We start from the raw sequence: 19972 nt of genomic DNA on the forward strand, positions 1-19972 counted from the left end.
CATTACCCTCGTAACTGATCGGGATAGCCGTACATTCTCTGACCTCACTGCAGCGAATGTTCACTAAAATGGGAGTGTGTGAACCATGTTCAGAAAAGGATGGGGCGTGCTCTTCAAAACATTGTGCCCAAGAGTGACAAGCCACTCAGTGGGAAGCTGACTAAAGAGAAGCTCATAGGCCATTATGGTTGGGCGTTGAGGAACAACTCCTGTGACGTAACAGCAATGCAGGGTGCAGTGATGGCAACATAATGGCATGTTGCATCGACTGACCGAGACTCTCGCCATGACATTTGCCCATGGGTAGCCAAGTCGTGGTGCCGCCACAAAAGCTGCAGAAGCAAAGGGTGAGTCACAAACCAGGCACAAGCACAACCTGCCAGACTATGTTGCTGAGGCTATGATGCCCATCTACCAGTGACTTTCTCAAGAGTGTTTTTTTAGCACTGCTTGAGAACAAAGATTCATAATGCATCAGAGTCATTCCACTTGGTTCTCTGGTCACTAATGCCAGGTGACAGCACTCTTCCTTTGTTGCTGTGGAAACGGCACTGCATCAAGCAGTGTTGCATTACAATGTGGGCTGCTGGAAAGCAACCGAAGTGATATCCAACGCTGTTGGACTTCGACCAGGGTACCTAGCCATCCAGCCAGCTCTAGAAAGAGATCCCTATGTCTGAAAAAAAGTCCAAATGACACCATGAGAAGATGGAGGGAATACAGAGGAAGAGAGTGCACGAAGACATGTCAAGTTACTCTGCTGAAGTTTTTTTTGAGGAAAATGCATGTGCTGAACTTTCGAAGCCCGTTTTTCCAAAATGGTTTTTTTATCTAGTTGTGCTGAGGAAAGCGATTTTTCAAGACCTGCTTATCAAATTTGCCTTTTTTTCTGTTCCTGGATGATATTGCCAGGGTGTACCAAGCTTTTTTGGTGCTAAAAAAAATGGTGCCAAGAATTAATACATTTATTTTTAATAAATGTCTTCACTACTGGCTACGTCAAAATCAAAGTTGCATAAAAATATTGCGTAGGAGAAATAAAAAAACAGCTTTGTAGCACCCGAATATATCTATTCAGGGATGTCTACAAACAATTTCAGATTTCTGCTATGTCCAGGGATTTTTTTCAGCTCTTTATCAGGCACACTTGTGAACCATTCAGCTAGACTTCAGGAACTCTTCAACTGATGATCAGAATTTTATGAAATCTTGCACTTTCTCTAGTTTTAATGTATTGAACATACCCTAAAAGTTTAATAAAGAGATCTTAAGAAATAAAATCACAGCATATCCACGGAGTGAATGATGATGAGTGGGGCGAAGAGCTAGAGGGTTTCGTCGCTAAAATGTGTGGTTTTTAATACTTTATTTGTTTTTGCCTCAAGAACTGTGGGCGACACTCATATGCATTTGTGTCACGTGGTTTTCACTTTTTTTTATTTCGCGCTTTTTTATTGTCTGCAAAAAAAGCTTATACAAACAATGCGTCACAAAGGTAATGCTTTTTCCAAGCAGTTTGCTGTTGTAAAATCTAAAAAAATTTCTTTCTTTGGGGAGGCATAGTGGAAGCTCACATTTTATATACAATATCTTTGAGTGACCATTGCATCCTTCAAGCTTGCATCTGGGCGGTTCGGCTTGTTCTGGTGCTTCAAGCATTATTGTGGGCTTAGCACAGACCCTATAAAAGCATCCATCTTTTCTCAGGGCGTTGGAGACTGTACATCCTGAAGTTTACGTGATGGCCTTCCTCACTTAGTTGCATTTAGTGTAGATGTTATGAGTGCTTCTGCGATCTCAAGTCAGAAGTGTCTCAAGTTCACTTCTTTTACTTCATTTTAATGTCATAGAAGTTGAGAAGGTTTATTTTGTGAACACCACCCATATTTTACTGTATTTTGCAACTACTTCCGTTTTTTTGACAAGAAATTCAGGCACTTAGATTTTCCAGACTATTTCCAACTTCCTTTTCATTACTGATACCGATTCTTCTTGGAAGTGGTGCAAAAAAGAGACCGAGTTAAAGTAATTATCGAAATGTGGCTGATAATTACATCCAAACGGAACTTTTCAAACAGTGGACCACAGACTAGTAAACGAGTCAGACAGCATATTTAGCTCATTATTAATTACGCTTGCCTCATGGTGATATTTTCTAATGGTAATAGAAAAGTTGTGTGGCTTGTCAGCCAGATAACGAGTTGAATGCAGTCAACTTCTTTAAATCAAAACTTTGGACAAGTGACTGGGTTACGGGAATAAACAGCAATAGGTAAACAAGTTGAAAGAGCACTTGACACCGTGAAAAAGTGTTGCAAATTCTTGGACAGATAGAGCTAAACTGAAGCAAGAATTCGGGGTCTTCTTCGCACCCTGGCACTGGGAGGTGGGGGAGGAGGAGCAGTGACTTCACACACGATGACACTTTACACATGGCGAGGAGTTCCTGGAACCATTGGCAATCAAAGGCACCCAGCTGTTCAACAATGATGCCACGCAAAAAACTAAATGCTCACAGGCACTCTCATGCACATACACACACACAGAGCTCCACCACTGTTCAGTGTGGCAAAGCGGGCAGCGTTTTCTATATGCTGTGCACTCTGTGTGCAGAACTAGTGTCAGCTTTTGTTGCTGCCATGTGAGGTGTCAGCTCTAGTTGCACACCACTGCAGAATAAGGCAATGAAAACGTCTTCATAGTCTCATTCGCGACTGCCTTGACCACTGTCTCTTGGATTATTCCATCTTTACTGGGAGAACTTTTGTCACAACTCCTACTGGCCAGGCACTGCGGGGGGTCTGGTTAACCTTTAAACAAGATGTCCCCTTTCTGTAGGTGAGGCTTTGCTATTTTTGCCATTGCTGCTAAGTTAAGAGGAAGGTGATGTGCCAGTGCTTCTTGTTAGCACTCATTTGTTGCCAGTGCCACTTGTACAGGTTACTAGTTTTCGCATCTATATGCTAACTGATGTGTTGTTTTTCTGTATGAAGAGTTACTGGAGTGAAAAGATGGGTATCTTTTGGGTCATATGATAGGGGGGCTTAGGGCCTGGCATTTGTTATGGTGAGAACTTATGCCATGAAGGTAGCAAGCAAGTCTTGCATTAGATGATCGTACTGGTTCTGAGTAAGCATGGAGCCATAAATGTAGTGTATGATGCCAGGTATCCGCTTCCTCAGTCATATGAGAAGCATGTGATGAGTTAACTCCCCAAGTGCAGCCGCTCTCACTAAGAAAGTTGCCAGTGTCTGAACGATCAAGGCTCATGGTAATAATTCTTAGTTCTCTGCAAGCTCCGACAAAATTTTCACAGTTGGGACGTGTCGGTTTTAGTTTTCATATCTCTGAGAACCCATGAACGGCATTGCTGAAAGCTGTCGTGTTGAGTGACTGAATCACTTCAATCGAGTGCACAGCATCAATGCTGAGGCCAATAAATATAACTGCCAAGGCTCTCTGTTGACTATTACACCTCTTGTTAGGTGGGCAGTGTAATTCCAGGAGCCAAATACGATTGTGAAGAGAGGATTCTAACCGAGCTGGTCTTTTCAAAAGTCTGCCGTTTTCTTTTCTTGAAAGCGTCCCCTGAGATTCTTGCATAAAACGCAACACCCTGACTGAGCAGATGCACCTCTTGCCTCCAATTACCCAAAAACTAGTTATACGAATTGTGCCCCAGTAAATTGTCTACGTTAGTGTCGCACACATTCACGACAGTGATGCTCAAAGTGTGTCGAGACATGGTGCCAGCCCAGGATTATCAGGGAGTTCCTTCTGTCAATCGGAATGTCTCCTTTGTTCAAACAGCCACTGACATGAAACAAACTGCATATGCAGAGAAAGGGGTCAAGCTTTTGAAGAAGCCATTTTTACTAGGAAGTGACTTCTCATAAATGCAGTGTGTCTTTTGGATGAAAGCACCTTGGTGCACACTGTTCCCGTTATGACAGTCTTGGACCTCAATAGCACCTGCACACCACCTGCGTCCAGCTAGGGCTCGTTCTCCTGCTAGAACTGGCGACAGTGCTAAGTATTGATTGCCAGCTTGAAAACCGAATCAAGTGGTTGTATCTTGGACTTTTGTTTATGTGCACCTTGGTAACTATGTGCTGGTCCCAGTCCTCAGTTTTTTTTTGTCATAATCAGGATCCACGGGTACGAAATCCTTTGTGGAATTTGTCTTATGCCCCGAAAGATCTGGTGCCGTGAACCAGTTTGTGCCCATGAACAGCGTTGCTGCGGCAATTATCATGACGTGGCCTACTGGGTTTTCGTCAGTGCAGACGTTCTTTCACTGCTCGGACTCCATGCTCTTCCAAATGCCTTGGACACTGTTAGCTACATACACAAGGAGCCACCTGGTCTTGTGCTATATATATATTCCAATAACACCTTGCTGTCTGTGTAAAATAGAGTCCACCTGAAAGTCTTAATAACTCTTGTAGGATAAAATCAGCCATTTCAACTGCGAACATTGCAGCACACATCTCAAACATTAATATGGTGTGATGTGGCTGGGGATCAGTTTAGCCTTTTCTATAACAAATCCAATGTGTTTTCTTCTATCTATGTTTAACACATACAAGGTGCTACGGTTTTCATGAACGCATGCGAAAAGTCGCGAAGTTGTGCTTCGTGTACATCGGTCAGAGACGCCGAGTAAAGACACAAGCATGGCTTGTAACTACAAGGAGTCCTTTATTCGTCTTTGCTCCCCACGCTTTAAACTTGATGTAAGGTGGCGCTTGCATGCTCACAAAGCCCTCTGCGTCTACTACAGTGCATACAATCGTGTGATTCGAAGCTTGTGTAATGCATGAAGTGAGGTATTCCAGCCCTCCCACTGTTGCCACTTGTCCTCTGAGAGAGGTGTGTCCCAGTCTTAACCTTCTGTAGTCATCTCGAGATGTAGGGGTTTTCCTTGTACTGTGGCTGTAGCAAAAAAAAAATCTGGTCGCAGGGGCTATTAATCATCGACAACACTCCTCTACGATTATACAGCTTGTCTGGAAGGGTTGCTTGAGAAAATAAAACTTGTCGCATACGTCCCAAAGCAAGCTATGGCTTCTCTGTGTGGGCAATGGGTTAGCTCTAAAGTTGGGGTGTTGGAAGCTTCTCGCGTGGTCCTAAGGCAAGAGTGCGAGCGAAACATTTTGCCAGTTAAACGCTATTTTATGAAGCTTACTATCAGCAGATTCATGCATATGTTATGGTGTTTAGCAGGCCAATGGTATCCTCTTTTTTTTGGAAGCGACTTCAGGGCGTCAACCACATAGAGGTCTCTTTTGACAAACTTCTTTGCGTCTTCTCAGAACTGCTGAGCAGCCTTGAATGTGTTCGAAAAGCCTATAGGTACCCTATATGGCAGATTACATGAAATGTGTTAGAAAAGTATCCGACTTTATTTTTTGCGAGCACCTGATATATTTGAAACAAGCACGCTTGCCTCAGCGGAGCTTGAACCTTCGTGCTTATGCCTGAACTTTTTTTCCGCTTGTCAATAGCGTCAGTTGCTGGGACGCAGTGTTTGAGTGAGGCAGTGCGCAGTTTTCTCGTCAGTTTTTCATGCAAGGAAAATGACAGAGCAACTGGAGCAGCGCTACTGCATAAAATTTTGCCAGAAACTGGGCGACAGCCTAGTGGAAATTATTCGGACGATCAAGATGGTGTTAATTCAGGATGCTATGAGGTGCACACAGATTAAGGTGTGGTATAACCAGTTTAAAGACAGCCGCACATCGGTGGAGAGTAAGCCACACTCTGGTCGGCCATCAACATGCCAAAATGACCAGGTCATTGCCAAAGTGACCGCTGTGGCTGTGCAGGACCGTCGCGTGACTATCCTGGACATAGCAAAAGAGGTCGGCATTAGCACTTTCTCTCCACATTTCATTATGACCAAAGATTTGTCCATGAAGAGAGTTGCGGGGAACTTCGAGCTGAAACTGCTCAAAATTGAGCAAAAGCAACTTGTAATGAAGTCTCATAGCACATGCTGCATTTCACAAGCAGTGACCCTAACTTCATGAACACCGTTATCACAGGATGGAAAACTTTGATTTGGTTTATGGTATGACCCGGGAGCCGAATTCCAGTGGTCACAGTGGAAGCATTCCATGTCACCATGGCTGAAGAAGGCCTGCCAAGTGCGCAGCAACGTCAATGTGTTGATGAGTGCCTTTTTTTTACTCCTGCAATGTGGTACACCACGAGTACGCACCACAGGGTCAAATAATCGCCAATGTGTACTACAGGAATGGTCTCTGTCATCTACGTGATGCTGTGTGGCGCGAGACCCAAGTTGTTGTTTACAGGAAACTGGCTCATTCATCACGACAACGCTCCTGCACATTCTTTCTACTTAGTTCAGACTTTTTTAAGCAAAAATCAGACTTCTTACTAAACAGGCTTCTTAATCTCCTGATACGGCCCCCCGCGACTTCTGGCTGTTTCCCAAACTCCAGAGGACATTGAAAGAAGAGCGATTTCAGACAAGGGTGGACATTATGGCTGCAACGACAGCTGAACTAGAGTCCATCAATACTTTTACTTCGGTGGAAGTTCGATATAGTGACAGAAGCAACCGCTAGGGGCGCCCTCGTCCATGGCATGGCATCGTAGCGGCCGTGGCGCTGCAATTTCTTGGCACACGCCGGGGCTGTGAAACACTATTAAATGTAGCCATGAATGTTAAATACGTCTTCAAAGTAATGTTAGCTTCAAGAAAATTCGAGAAAGCTCTAATACTATAGTGAAATGCAGCGTCTAATCAGGCCTTGAAGCTAGAAATTCGACGGAATACTGATTCTACTGTGAGATATACTATCGTTATAAAATTATGCCTATTTTTTATTTAAGCCTCTAGTGAACATTTGTGTACAATCCAGAGTTCGACTCTGGTGGTTCTTAACGCGTCGTGGAAGTGCAGTGGTTGCAACTTTTGACAGTGCATATCCAACTTTGCAGGTTCTATACACATTCGGAGTGTCTATATACGAAGATATGTCTCAAAATTTCCTCGCATGTTTAAACCAATGGCCCGTTTGAATGAATCAGTGTTTTAATTTAGCAAGTAATGAAGATCAACCAATACTTCATACGACTTCTGCCTTGTTTTTGTGTTTTGTTTTGCGTTGATTTCGCTACGGTGCCGTTGCGCGTTCTAAGTTCGGTTTGCTGAGCAATGTAGTTTCCCAGTTCTTTACTTTGCTGTGCAGCTTACTCATGCTCTGTTTTCTCTGTTCTTCTTTATTGTTTTCTCTGTAAAGTCGAAAGCCTTACATGCCTCCTCAAACGTGAAAATTGCCCGACTGCGTCCCGCGCCGGTGGCATCAAACGTGTTGCACAAAAAGTAATCTTCTCGTGCTCATGATGTATTCATATCGAAAATTAACTTTTCACAATTTAACAGCTTGCACAAGTTTTATACAGTATTTTGGTGCAACCTCTTTTGAGCTGTCATCCTAGCACGCTTCTATTGGTAGAGTTGAAGTCTGTTGTAATCAAGGGATGTGTGCTTTGAATTTTTCAAGCTGTGAGGAGTTGCATGTAACTCCGCCTGTTTGGCTTATGACCTCTACATTTTTGTTCATCTCTGCCTGTATAAAGAAAACGGCAAGCATTTCACTCATTGAGCTTCTCTATTACCTACTGGTATGCAACGAGGACAATATGTTCACCTTAAATAAACGCAATATTATTCATCGCAGCCATGTCAAAAGGGCTCATGCACAGTGTCGATGCAGCCTCAAGTCTTCAGCTCAGCTGACAGTTCTCAGCTACGCTTGGTAGGCGGGTGAGCTCTGTATCCTTTTGCACTATACAAATACACCATGAGGCCGTGAAAATCTGCGGCACAGCATCAGCAAATGTTCCAGAACATCGCGCCATGATTTCACAACAGCACCTCCGATTAGCCACTGGCCCACCCGAACAACGTCACTCTCATCAAATTGCTTTTGGCACACGCGCATATTCGGGAAATCAACTGTGAAGCGAGCAGTGTCTTGTCACGGCAGTGCGCGCTTCCACTTCTTTCGCCGATCACTGTGGGCAGCGAGAACTCGGAGACTTTTTAATCATTTCTTTTGTAATAAGATCGACAACTAGGCACACAGCAGGTACACAACATCCTCCCCAATCTTCAGGCACAGCACACTAGGCACACTAGTAATCACATTGTGAAAGCTTCACGATGACGCTCTACGACATAATGCAGTGAACCCAAAACGGCACCAGCATCCAGCTTCCCTGCGGTCTGCCTCATTCCCCGGGCGGGAATGCAGCGCCATCGCACGGCCTCTACTCGCAGTTCACAAAGTTCTCCCATAAAGTTAGGGCGAAGCTTCATGACCAGTAAAGGTATTGAAGGACCCTGGCTGAACTAAACTCTATTCCAAAAAAAGGCCTTCTCAGAATGCTCCATCTCAGAATGCGCTGGGAAAAGTGTGTGGAATCCAAAGGGGACTCTTTTGAAGGGGTTTATATTTCCAACACTTCAATTATGCCAGTTTTTTTCTTCCACCAAAGGTCGGATACTTTTTCAACAGACCTTGTAAGTCGACCCTCGAACTGGCAACCGCCCTTCAAGGCAAAAAAAGGGGGTGTGGAGGGGAAGAGGAAAGTTGACGCTACACAGCTTCATGCTGGGGCCATAACTCACCAAAAGTAATTTCTTCATATCCGGGAGTAATGCAAAGAAACATTTGCCCGTGAAATATTACTTATGACCCGTCACTTAAGAGAAGGCTGTAGTCACTGTCATTGCCATCTTGTGAGCCACTGCTGCTGCTCGCTGTCGCAAGAGATGGCAGTGCTACTGAGATGCTGCTCATGATAAATGCGTCACGGTCCATGTCGGTTGGCAGTCTGTACCAGGCATCGTTGACTCGTTGTGCCACTTCATAGAAGTGCGCTTCAGCTTCCCTTTTGGCGTCTGCGGGTTTCCTTGTTCCGAGACATTCACTGTAGAATGCACATTTATGATCTTCGAATGGCTTGTTCAGGACCATGTCTTGTGGCTGCAGAATGTGTGTCCATCTGCATTGAATGATAGTCAGCTCACATCCAGAATTCGCTACCACTTTCTTCACTCGATCTGTGATGTGGTCGCGTTTGGGGTCCAGGATTAGCATGCTGCAGTGCTTCAGCAAAGTTCTCGGGTGCCTCCGCCACCCGAGGCAAAATTATCTTTCTTTGGCATTGTTTTCTTTTTGAAGATAAGAAATGGGAATAGCTTTTGTCTGTCGGCCGTACACCACAACATGACAGTTAAACGATTGTGCCTGTTACCCATTGTCGGCAGGCAAACCTGGCACTTCACTTTTCTGGACACTGTTTTCTTGCTATTTATGTCGAACCATATGGGAGTCTGGTCAGCATTGGCAATTTCACCCAGCAAGAATGAATACTTTGCCTTCAGGTCACTTTCGTAGCGAAGAAATGTGCACCGTTTTTGTTTGGGCCAGCTTTAGCACACAGTTGGGAGTATTTTAGGCTCAGGCCATTCAGTTTCATGAAGTTCATGACTTATTTCTTAAATACGTTGAACTTTGTTGCGGGATGCACATATCCTTTGTAACAGTATGTCGTTTTGCTTCACTGTCGTCATCTATAGCAATATCTTTGGAATATTGTATCGTTGTATATCATGGCCGGGGAAAGGAATGGCGTGTAGCATCCATGTGAAGGACTTGGTGCTTTGTTCTCTCAAATGTCTGGCTTTGAAAGCAGCATATGCGCACCGGGAGATTGCAATTCCTCACAACTACTCTGCTTGTTGCTTATGTTATTAGTGCGTCAAATAGCAGCGAATCTGAAAACAATGTCCTTTCGTCAGACCCCATGGTATTTTTAAGACTCCGCGTTTAGGTCGACTTTGATTATGCGTCTACCCTCAATATTGTCACGGCGCCATGACGTGGACGAAGGTACCAGACTCGATGTTGAGATGAAACTGTTTATTTGGCCGAACTTGTGGCATCTGTCCTGCAGTGGACGTAGTCAGGCTGATGATGATGATGATTCGGCCCAACTTGTGGCTAGGTAAGTGAAGGGCAGATTACAGCAACACACCGGCACTGATAGCGGCAAAGAGAGCGTCGGCCGTCGATCAGCTGATAAGCGGCAAAGTGCGTCGGCATTCATACACTTGCCATAGAATATTCATGCGTTATCACTAGCAGCAACGTAGGCTCTAGAATAATCTTTAATGTTCACGAAGTGGGCGTAATCTCAACAAAATGATCTTCTGCACTCCTTAAGCTTCTCAAAAACTATAGGTGCAGTTTGCTCTGAGAATCGCTCACAGTTCATTGAGAGGATAACAAAACTTGAGGAGGGAATGCGGCATTGCACCACTCTTAAGAAGGCATCGTGTCGATGCTTTAACAAAAGACGAAAGTGCACTATTAAAGGAAATAAACAATACGTAGAAGCAATAAAGCACAGCAATAACAAGACACAGTCCTCAGGTTCGCGCATAAAGTGGCTTAAGGAGCACGACATGGACGACTTTAGGTCGAGCACGGCATCGATGAGAGGTCGTAATGTCAACGAGAATAAGTTCTTAATGGGGAAGAAGCTGTTGATTTATGATTAGAGCTGTGCAAATAGCGATACTTTGAGCACAAAGCAAATTCAAATATTGAGTGTTAGTGTGAATTGAATGTTTCTGCAATACGTTTAAGTGAAATTGCAAGAAAAAAGAAGTTGCAGAGGATCATTAGGCATGTGGCTTTCTCAGGAGGAGGAGGAAAAACTTTATTGCGCAAGTGATTTCGGTCTTCTACAGACCCTGGGCCACCGAATGGGCATCACATTTCGTGTATGTGTCCAGACCACGCAGTGCTAGGGCACTGGCACCCCGGTTCACACAGCGAAGCTGGGCCTCCAGGTCCTGCAACACAAGGAGGTCCTTCCATTTCTCCCATGTACGGATTGGGGGGCTGTCCCTGCGTGGGAGGATCGGCAGGGCAGCCAAAGAGAATGTGGTCTAGAGTGGCAGGCCCTAGACCACAGGAATGTGGTCTATTTCTCCGGAGCGCACTCTCCACTGAGAGTGCATTCCGGAGAAATAGGGCGAAATTGGAATAGGACGTGAGGGGGAAGACTTGCTTGTTTGAAGTCGCTTCCAGGCGACTTGTTGTGAGTGAGAAAGACGGGTGTTGGGAAAGGGGTAGAGGCAATGGGCAAGGCGTGCACTTGTTGGGTGAGTTCAGAGAATGTGTGTGCCTGATTTCTCGAGAAATCTCGGCTGGGGTCGGCGTTTGCCCGAATAATAAGTCCTCGGGCAATGTTATCGGCAGCCTCATTTCTGGGATTGCCAGAGTGAGCCGGCACCCACGCGAGTTCTATAAGCCAATCGGAATTTACGGTACACACCCTCAATGTTTGCCACGTGAGAGGATGGACGCGGCCACGGGAAAAGTTAAGAATTGCTGTTTTCAAATAACAAAGTAAGTAAATGGTTTTGGTTTTGGCTATCGCTAACGCAATAGCAGCCTCCTCTGCTTCCTCCGAGGTACAGGGCGGGTCGATGAATTGGATGAGTGGGGGGGGGGGGGGGGGCTACAGGATAAGCTACAGCTACCGAACGGTCTGGACCACACGCTGCATCTACCCAGCGCACATGCTCTAAAGTGTCATAGGCCTTATAGAGAGTTGCTGCGCACGCTACACCGCAGGATTGGTGGTACTTAGGGTGGGTGTTCCTGGGGAGATGTTTGACAAGTGTGGTGTGCATGCCGTCAGGGAGCGAGACTAATTTTGTAGTATGTGCTGATATACGGAAATCCAAGTGAATCGAGTATATGCCACCCTGTTTTTGACCCAGCCAGACGAAGGTACTGTGATTGTCTGTGCACATTTATCAGTTCCTGCTCTGTGTTGTGCATTCTCAGTTTTAGGAGCCTATCCGCACGGGAGATAAGCGCTGCTTTGGTGGCCATGCAGATTAAATGCTTTAGTTTATCATTGTCTGTGCAGGATAGGGTCACGTAAGGAGAGGCATAGAGAATGCGACTAAGCACAAAGGCATGTAGCACTTTGAGGTTGTTGGCTTCGTCCAAGCCTGCTGGTGAATGGGAGACCCTTCTTAGAAGCTGGATGACTCAGTAAGTGGACTGCCTTAGTGCCTCTAATGTAACATTGTTTTTTCCACTGTCCTGCAAGTACAGGTTGGCAATTCAGCGTGTGGATGTTGCGGAATTGGGAGTGTTTTGCAAATAAATTTTGATAGTTGCAACAGGGACACGCTGCGGTCGGAGTTTGAGGAGGGTCGACCTTGTAGGGGAGCATTCAAGGCTGATGCTTGCCGGGTGTGCAGCTATAGCTGTGGCTGCATCCTGAAGGGTCGATTCATTATCACCATCCGAGCCATACGTGGTCCAGACCGTTATATCGTCAGTGTACAGTGTATGTCCGAAGTATGGTGTAAGAAAAGGACACAAAAGTGCGGTGTTTAGGTACGATTTGTGGCTAAAAAGACTTAAAAGCGCCGAGGATCGTCAAACCGAAACTGAATAAGACGAGCGGAGGGCAGGTGGCACGAAGGCAATAACAAGAAATGAAAAAGAAGAGAAGAAGAAGAAGGAACGTGCGAAAGCGAGCTCGAGCGTGGAGGCCACGAAGGCAGACGAAGCAGTGTGCCGCTCGAGAGGACGAGTTCCTGGGAGCGTTCCTGAGCCGGACGTGGGACCCGTACGTGTCGGCCAGGTCGAGCTCCGGCGTGTTCGTTCGGGGTCGAGTCCGCCGGCCTGTACAAGGTGCAAGGACGGGGCCTGCTGAACGGCTCCTGCCTGGGTGCAGTGGTCGGGAGCAGGTTCGTGGGCGAGGCCTACCGGGCGTGGTCCTCGTGAGCCGGGGCCTGACCCTGAACCTCAGGAGTTGCGACCCTGACTGCTGGCCGCGACGTCTGACTAAACGGCGCTGCACACGGTAGCGCATCCGTGTGCCGTCAGCCGTTCCAGCCGCTCCAGCCGTGCCACCTTTGCCCTCGCGCACGTCGACGATCGCTTCATGTCGGGACGACGGGGACCCAAACTGTGAGGCAGCGTTTTCCTCTTGCGAACTGAGAACTCTACGCAATGGACTCGGAGTAAGCGTAGCCGCGAGCTCTCCGCATAATAGAGGTCTGACTCTCGTACATGTTGCGTGACGCTTGGCGTGTAGGGTTGGACATATAGTTTTATTTTCACCTGCCACTTCGTTCTCTAGTGTACAATATAACGCTTCTTTTGTTCGCATCCATTGTTGATGTTAATCCTTTTTCGTCTGCTATCAACAAACATAGTGACGAACGTCCATAACCATCACAATTTCTGGCGTCTGCGAGACAGGACTAGGCTCTTGCCTCACATCTGAAAGCCTCACGTTGTTTGTGTGTAGCGGACGAAGATGGACGACAAGAGAAAGCTAGTTGAGCTAGGGAAGGAGATGTGGCTGAGTGGTGAGGCTTTGCTGGCATGGGTGAGCGCTGAGGAAAAAGAAATGAGGGACCAGAGAGCGAAAGATCGAGAGGAGGCACGGCTAGCAGCACAGGTGGAGCATGAGCGTGAAATAGCTCGCATGGAGGCTGAAAGGCTCCTGCTCGAGGAGCGACGTCGTGTCGCAGAAGCGCAGCGGCCGAGCACGAGTTCTGCGGACGATAGTATGGGTGGTGGTCAGAGTTTTCGCAGCCCTCACAAAATGATTCCGCCCTACAATGAGAGTAGGGACGAACTGGATGCGTACATGCAGAGATTTGAGAGGGTTGCCATGAGCCAAGGCTGGCCAACCGACAAGTGGGCCCTGTCACTGAGCTTGTGTCTAACGGGAGAAGCCTTGACCGTGGTAGGACGGATGTCTGCAGAAGACTCTACGGACTACGCAAAGCTCAAGCAGACGCTCCTCCAGCGGTTCCGTTATACAGAGGAGGGATACCGCACGAAGTTTAGGGATGCCTGTCCCGAGAATACTGAGACAGGTCGACAGTTCGCGGGACGTCTCTGTGGATACTTCGACCATTGGCAGGAGCTGGCGAAGACTCCCAAAACATATGATGCACTGCGAGACAAGATGGTGTCCGAGCAATTCCTCCGGCGGTGCGACGAGAAGTTGGCTGTCTTCCTGAAGGAGCGAGAATGTCATAACCTGGACACGTTGACAAGAACGGCTGATCAATATTTGGAAGCTCAGGGAATTGTGAATCTCGCTAGAGGAAAAGACGAAAAAGGGAAACCGATGGCTACAGCTAAAGTTGACACTGTCAGCGAAAGCAAAGGAAAACCGCTTTGTTTTCTGTGCAACAAGCCGGGTCATTGAGCTTCCGATTGCTGGACAAAGTCTCGAGCGCCCAAGTCGACGTCGTGCTGGATCTGTAAGAAGTCGGGGCACAGATCCGATAGTTGTCCTTCAAACTCGGGAAAACGTAGAGAGGCATCATGTTCCGTCTTGGGATACCAGAAAGCGCACCATGAGAGATCAATTGAAGATGCGCCTGACAATCAGGATGAGAAACATTGTCATGACCTGTGTGATGGGACCCAAAGCAACGCAACTTGCGACAACGGGTCAAAACAAATGCCAACTGTAAAGGGCTATCTCGAAGGGAAGCTGGTTACCGTATTGCGGGATACCGGTTGCAATACGGTAGTAGTGAAACGATCACTAGTTCCTGACTGCAACTTGACTGGCAAAACCCGTACCATTCGCTTATTGGACCGATCTGCAAAAGTCTTACCAGAAGCAGAGGTGTACATAGATTCTCCGTGTTTCAGAGGTCAGGTGCTTGCTGTTTGTATGGAGAATCTATTGTATGAAGTCGTGCTTGGCAACATTGCGGGTGTACTGTCAGCTGCCCAACTAGCCCCGAAGCAGCCAGCAGGACGTTCACAACTAGCACAGATTCACCGTGATCCAGTATGCCCCGAAGAACCTGAAGATGCAACCTCATCAGATAGAAGACGACAAGATGACATGTCCGCGGCTGCAGGAAAAGAAAGGAAAACGCCCAGTGAACTGATTGTTCCTCGGATCCAACCCCTGGATATCAGCCGGGGAGCGCTAAAAAATTTACAGCACACAGATCCCACGCTGGAAACCTGCTTCACCGCATTGGGAAAGATCATATCTAAGAAGCCAGCAGTCACTGAGTTTGTGCTGGTACGCGACATTCTTTTCCTGCGCCACCGCACGGCAGAAAGGCGAGACTTGGAGCAACTTGTAGTACCCAAGGATCTTCGGAACACCGTAATGAAGATGGCTCATGAAGGCCTTCTGTCTGGTCACCAAGGGCAAAGAAGGACAACAGACCGTGTCCTTACAGAGTTTTATTGGCCGGGTGTACGGGCTGATGTGATACGGTTCGTGAAGTCGTGCGACGTATGTCAGAGGACCGTGCCTAAACACCTCGTCGGACGAGTTCCATTGGGAAATATGCCCATCATAGACACACCTTTTCAGCGGGTCGCCATCAATATTATTGGCCCGCTGTCACCAACGTCATCCAAGGGCAACAAGTATGTCTTAACGATGGTAGACTTCGCTACGCGTTACCCGGATGCGGTGGCACTACCAAGCATCGAGACAGAGCGCATAGCGGAAGCACTAGTAGAGATGTTCTCCCGCGTTGGAGTGCCCCGTGAGATAGTGAGCGACCGTGGAAAGTCGTTCACCTCGAGTCTCATGCAGGAACTCGGTCGGCTACTTTCATTTCGTCAGCTACCCACAACGCCTTATCACCCCATGGCCAACAAACTTGTGGAGAGATTTAATGGAACTCTCAAACAAATGGTTCGCCGCATGTGTCAAGAACGGCCGCAACATTGGGACAGATACTTGGCTCCCCTGCTCTTTGCATACCGTGAAGTTCCCCAAACGAGTCTTGGATTCGCGCCGTTCTATCTCCTCTACGGCAGATTCGTACGCGGGCCAATGTCGATCCTTAAGGAACTGTGGACAGGGGCCAACATCAATCCTGAAACGAAAACAACATACGAGTATGTTATAGATCTCCAGGAGCGACTGCAAGACACCGGCAAGGTAGCACACGAAGAACTCCTGAAGGCGAAAATGACACAGAAGAAATATTACGATAGGAAAGCAAGAGTTCGACAACTATCACCCGGAGACAAGGTATTGCTGTTGCTACCATCAGATAAGAATAAATTGATCTTGACATGGAAGGGACCCTTCACAGTGCTTGAAAAACGCAGTGACTATGACTACGAGATATATCTCGGAACACGGAGAAGTCTTTTTCACATCAACCTTCTCAAGAAATACCACGAAAGGGAGCCTATTGTTACTGAGTATGACTTTGTGGTTGAGTACATCAAGGGCTCGGACAACGTAGGTGCCGAATACCTCAGCCGCATTTGACTTCTCCGCTGATTAGCGTTTAGTGGTGGCACAATTTCTTTTCATGTCAATTCACCCTTTCCCTAACGGAATGAACTTCTGTAAATAATGTTTTTTTGCTATGTTTTCGCTTTTGGGTACTCTACCTCGCGCGCTTGTGAAAAGTTGTTTTCCCCCTAAACAACTTTCTTGAGCAGGGGGACATTTGAAAGGACACAAAAGTGCTGTGTTTAGGTACGATTTGTGGCTAAAAGGACTTAAAAGCGCCGAGGATCGTCAAACCGAAACTGAAGAAGACGAGCGGAGGGCAGGTGGCACGAAGGCAATAACAAGAAATGAAAAAGAAGAGAAGAAGAAGAAGGAACGTGCGAAAGCGAGCTCGAGCGTGGAGGCCACGAAGGCAGACGAAGCAGTGTGCCGCTCGAGAGGACGAGTTCCTGGGAGCGTTCCTCAGCCGGACGTGGGACCCGTACGTGTCGGCCAGGTTGAGCTCCGGCGTGTTCGTTCGGGGTCGAGTCCGCCGGCCTGTACAAGGTGCAAGGACGGGGCCTGCTGAACGGCTCCTGCCTGGGTGCAGTGGCCGGGAGCAGGTTCGTGGGCGAGGCCTACCGGGCGTGGTCCTCGTGAGCCGGGGCCTGACCCTGAACCTCAGAAGTTGCGACCCTGACTGCTGGCCGCGACGTCTGACTAAACGGCGCTGCACACGGTAGCGCATCCGTGTGCCGTCAGCCGTTCCAGCCGCTCCAGCCGTGCCACCTTTGCCCTCGCGCACGTCGACGATCGCATCATGTCGGGACGACGGGGACCCAAACTGTGAGGCAGCGTTTTCCTCTTGCGAACTGAGAACTCTACGCGATGGACTCGGAGTAAGCGTAGCCGCGAGCTCTCCGCATAATAGAGGTCTGACTCTCGTACATGTTGCGTGACGCTTGGCGTGTAGGGTTGGACATATAGTTTTATTTTCACCTGCCACTTCGGTCTCTAGTGTACAATATAACGCTTCTTTTGTTCCCATCCATTGTTGATGTTAATCCTTTTTCGTCCGCTATCAACAAACATAGTGACGAACGTCCTTAACCATCACATATGGAATGTGGCTGAGAACTATCGCCAAGGGAATCGGGGTGATATTAAAAAGGAGTGGGGATAAAACCGACCCTTGTGGGGTGCCAGTGTTACCAAGGGGAAGGGTGGCGTTTGTAAATCATTGATATGCAGGGAGGCGGTGCACCCATTTAGGAAGGCCGGTATATAGTTATAGGTTCTAGGCCCTAACCGTATCTCTCAGATTCCCTGTAGAATCGCACTATGCGTAACCCTGTCAAATGCTTTGGTGAGGTCTATCGCCAGAACTGCTCTTGTATGATGTACCATTTTATTGAGGATGGTGTGTGAAATCTGCAACGGGCGTCTTGGGCAGAGAGGTACGATCTAAATCCCACCATGCTATGAGGATACAGTTTGTGCGATTCCATGTGTAGCGTGAGACAGGCGAGGATAACATGCTCAAACAGTTCGTCCAGGCAAGAAGTCAGGGAAATGGGACGGAGATTGTTGACAATAATTGGCTTATTCGATTTAGGGATGAAAATTATCTTTGCGTGCTTCCATTCAGTTGGTATCTCCCCTTTTCTCCAGCACTCATTGAAGTAGTCGGTGAGAACAATAATAGAACGGTCATCTAGGTTCCTGAGCATGACATTGGTGATCTGGTCCTCTCCAGGGGTCGAGTTCCTGAGCTTAAGGAGCGCTTCTCTGACTTCAGCCTCCTGTGTCAGGGAATCGGGGAAAGCTTGATTGGGACCAATGTAGTCGGGATATGATATTGCTTGGCCCACAGTGTTATAAGTTGATTTGAGTTGGTTTAACAGTGCCTGCTGATTATTTCGATTTCGGTGGGCAAGGCCTTTGAGTGTGAGCCGCTTTTGCCTTTTAGTTTGGCCAGAGTTTATTATGTGTCGAAGAAGGCGCCAGGCTCATGATGAGGAGATATTACCTCGCAGTAAATTGCATATTTGGTTCCAATTAGATTTACGAAGAACGACATTGTGCACTTATATTTTTTTTTGAAGCTGCGCCAGTTTGAGCTTAAGTTTTCTATTTAGTCTATGCGTTTTCCAACGCGTGAATATACTAGTTTGCGTTCGGCGTAGATGCGCTAACCTACTGTCTATTGTAGGAGTTATTGACATGGCGTCGAACGTTTGTGTAAACACCTGGACATCCTGTCTGAGCTCTGTCATCCACGTGTAGAGGTTAAAAGGAGACTCAACTGGTTTGGCCCCTCTGTGCGAACGAAAATTATCCCAGCGAGTCTGACGGACACGATTGGTGTGGAGTTTTTTGCTGAAGTCAAGCTCCTTAGTAATCACATAATGATCACTGCTTAAGGATTCATTTGAATTTCCCCAGACCGGCTGGGAAAGATTGCGGCCGAAAGTAAGGTCTGGACTAATGTCGGCGCTGACACTGTTTCAGATTCAAGTTGGAGTACTGACATCATTGTATATGAATAGGCCCTGCATCAGAAGGGTGTTTTCTAATTCTGCCTCTCTCTTATTGGTACGTTTATAACCCCAGTCTACATGCGTGCAATTGAAGTCCCTTAAGATAATGAGGGGGTCCTTCTTTGCAGCGGTGTAGGTGGTCTTAATGAGCTCGATAAGTTCTGAGATCGGTTGTTTCGGAAGAAGGTAACAGTTCAGGATGAAGAGGGGATGAGATATGTGAGTAGACGGTATTAATTCGAGGAATGTGTGAGCTACCTGGGAGTTTATTACATGACAAGTGTATGGTACAAAATTTTGAACATACGTAGTAACCCTCGGGTTCGAAGTTAAGTCAGAAGGCGCCAAAGCGTATCCGGGCAGCGACATGTTCATACCGGCATCTTGGAGTGCTATGAATTGGGGTGTGTGGAAGAAGCAAAGAGTAGTAGATGCAGGGGGTCTCGTTTGTGGCGAAATCCCCTGTAGTTCCATTGCATAATGTGTAGGTATCGACTATTGATCGTCAGCAATGCCATATTGGAGGGTAGGAGGGTGAAGGATGGAAGCCACTGTGGTAGTGGCAGTAGGGCCGTGGAAAGACACTCCAGCAATTATTTGAGGAAGTTGTTGCAAAATGACTCTAGTTACCTGACTTATAATCCGCTCTGTGAGCGTTGCAATGGCAGTTTCAATGTATTTCTGTGTCTGAGCCATAATATTGGCTTCTAGCCATTCGGCTAATGCGTTAATTGGAGTCTATGCCTTTGTCTGGGGTGTCATCTGGCCGGCGTTTCTTCTGGGGAGGGGGTAAGGAAGGCTCGGGTGTTGGTGGTAGAGAGAATGAATAGGTAGCAGGTTGGGTCGACGATGTTAGGGGGGTTGGAGGGGTGTTGGCTGTCGTAGAGTTAATGGCTTCCCTCAGGTGCCTTACCTCTTCCCGCAGGAGTGCTACGTCTTCTTCCCGCAGTGAGGTTTTGTGCCCACTGGTGGTTTTGGTCCAGGCTCGCTGGTGATCTTGATGGGGCACTAGAGGTGGAAAGTCCTTTGTCGTGGTCACTGGTGGCTGAGGTTTCGGTAACGCCTGTCATCAAGGCAGGGGCGTCGTGGTCTTGCACAAGCCTGGGCCGGTAAGATGGCTCCCT

This window comes from Rhipicephalus microplus, chromosome X (genome assembly GCF_043290135.1).
Source record: "Rhipicephalus microplus isolate Deutch F79 chromosome X, USDA_Rmic, whole genome shotgun sequence".
NCBI classification, from domain to species: Eukaryota; Metazoa; Arthropoda; class Arachnida; order Ixodida; family Ixodidae; genus Rhipicephalus; species Rhipicephalus microplus.